This window comes from Mus caroli, unplaced genomic scaffold (genome assembly GCF_978045245.1).
Source record: "Mus caroli unplaced genomic scaffold, Mus_caroli_1 scaffold_31, whole genome shotgun sequence".
Lineage (NCBI taxonomy): Eukaryota > Metazoa > Chordata > Mammalia > Rodentia > Muridae > Mus > Mus caroli.
In genome coordinates, this window is record NW_028227286.1 from 3,229,239 (window position 1) to 3,232,064 (window position 2,826).

The following is a 2,826-nucleotide window of genomic DNA, read 5'->3' on the forward strand; positions in this document are numbered from 1 at the left end:
TCCACCATAGCCCATCTCTTCCACCAAAGTCTTCACTCACAGCATGTCATATCATACGTTTTAAATTTTAGAGCAAAACAAATTTTATTGGCAATCATACTGGGTTTGTCAAAGACACTTAAGTAGACAACACAGGAAAACAAACATTTTTTTTTCCTATTCTACAAGTTTATGGGCCTGTACTTTTGTGATTTTTTCACCTTAAGGAGTCTTTGACACCAGATTATAGACATAGATCTGGAGATCACCATGAAACTTGATAAAGTACACAGAAGGATTGGCAAGAATTTGGTAAACAACCTTTCCAAGATTTTTGGAACCATCCTCTCTGGTGTATTGCACCCAGTTTCCTATTAAGAAGTCACTGTTATCATGTGATGTCAACTCAGCATGAGGAGTCTCTGGAATGATGTCAAGGTTACCTTCATTGTAGTCATCCAGGAGCTGATAAATGTAGAGGACCGGATCCTTCTTGTGGCTAATTTAAAACCAGTCCTTCATGACTGGCACCTGGGCTAGCACCATCCCATTCCAGTTTTCCTCAGAGCCATGCTTTCCCTCAAATTTGTGTTGCACCGCTCTGCCAACCAGGCTTCTGGCGAGGTGGGCATCCCTTATCTGAGGAAATACTACATTTTGAGGCAAGACCTTAAGATTTAAAATCCTCTCATCACTGTGGAGCTCCTGTCCATAGACGCTGTCAATACTGTCATACTTCAGCAAATAAAGAGAAGGGTTTGTTGGCAGTTGATCTAGAACTATGGCCTTCCAATGGCTGACAGGTTCATTACCTTCCTTCCAACTGTGAGAAATTCTGCAGCCAACAATAATTCTCAGGGCCTGGGATGAAGGCATCCTCTTCCTCTTCTTTTTGAGGGATGTCATGCTCAGCCTCTTCAGAGGTATTGTCTTCTAAATGGTTGTAGAACTGGTGTAGTAGGCCACAGCAAACCTGGTCCACTGTCTTGTGACTATCATTCTTTGTTCAATCATCATACTTGGCCATTATCTGGTTTTGAAGATCTTGCGTGTTTAAACCAGAAACAATGCTGTTGCCTCTGTCATAAATATGACATCTTAAAGGGCAATGGGTGTGGGGTGCGAGAGAATGCTGGACCAAGGCTCTTCTTTAAGAGAACTTCTGGGTAGGTGAAGAAGGCTATGCTAGTCAGGTGTGTGCTTCTAATGTCAATTTTATCAAAATAAGAAGTTCATAAGCCATTATGGTGCATGTATTCATTCCCAGCACTCAGGAGGCAGGGTCTGGCATTTTTCTGAGTTAGAGGCCAACCTGGTCTACAAAGTTAGATCCAGGGCAGCCAGTGATATACAGAGTATTCCTGTTTCAAAAAGAACAAAAACAACAAAACAAAACAAACAAAAAAACAAAACAAAGAACAAAATAACAAAAAATGAACAAAGAAAACAAACGAATAAAAAGAGAATTTAATAGGAGATGGTCATGACCTAAGTCTTTAATCCCAGATTTCAAGGGGCAGTGGGAGGCTGACCTTTGTGACATCAAGGCTAGCCTGGTCTGACAGCCATAGCTACACACAGAGAAACTCAAAATAAAATTAAACAAACCAATAAACCAACGAACAAGGGATTCCAGGAAATGAACATAGGGAAATTAACAAGTAATTCTCTAGAGCTCAGAATAACATACTCAGATAAAAATTTCTTCAGCCCTGAGCTAATTTTCCTCTGCTGAGGAAACTTTCCTTAAGTGGGTAGGTCAGTGTGGAAGTTGGTATGTCTGTTGCCCTCAAGGATGAAGCAGAATAGAATTAAAAAATGAGCCAGAGTTGTCACCATACCTCTCTTGTATTTGCATGTTCTGAGCTAGGTGGCTACTTTCACAAATATCTACCTAGGGACAGAGCACACAACTGGCCTTCTGTATTGTGTCTCCAGACCCAGTCCCAGGCATATTATTGAAGCTATTGCATCTCTGACTTCAACAAGATCTCAACAAGTCCATGCCATATCAGCCATTTAGAAGTAATATCTTCTAAAATGCACATGGACAAAGGGGAGTTTTGGCATATTAGTGGAATTCTGAAGGAGATATTGTTAGCAAGGTTAATAAACTCAGGAGATCAAATAACCTAAACCATCCACCCTCCTAGATCCAAAACATGGGAGAAATTAGAATGTACAGTTACTCACTGTAGGAGGGAAAACATATAGCCTTAAGGAGCCATGAGAGTCCAAGATACTCCATAAATATACATACCCCAAACAAATGTCCTAGTTTTCAAGATTCTGTCTTCTGAACCAGGCCAGGCACCAAAAGCCTCTGGAACAACTTTATGGGTCAGGAGCTGACCTGGCATTCACACACCACTGTGAAGATACTGAACCCAGCTTCAAGGAATTCTAGTGTTTCCAAGTGGAATAGATGTGCAAACTCTGACCAGTGCTCTGTGACATCACACTATCTCAGCTGACATCATAGAACCTCTATCAGGCTGGTTCCATCTGGAGTTACACTCAGAAACATTGAGCATCTAGAATTTACATTTTCATATGGCCTCCTAGAAATCCAAAATAAATCCCTACAAAAATGGCCTGATTACCTGATTCACATTCTGCCCAAGTAGATTCACTCTTGTATCATTTTTATTGTGTATTTGGTTTTTTTGTTTGTTTGTTTGTTTATTCAGGTTTTTTTTGGGGGGGTTGTTTTTATTTTCCTTCTGTGAAAGTCTTCAGTGTCTGATACACCAGCATTCTTGGTGATTATTTTCCCTGTAACAATCTTCCCCTTGGTTATCTTTAAACTGTTCTTGGAATCAGAAATGTTGCCAGACTCTTGAGGCA

The 2,826-nt window shown here is 40.5% G+C and overlaps 1 pseudogene; it reads right to left on the reverse strand.

The window, feature by feature from the left end:
- Positions 1–201: 201 nt before the first annotated feature.
- LOC146999992 (Y-linked testis-specific protein 1-like) lies at positions 202–885 on the reverse strand (annotated as a pseudogene).
- Positions 886–2,826: the final 1,941 nt, after the last annotated feature.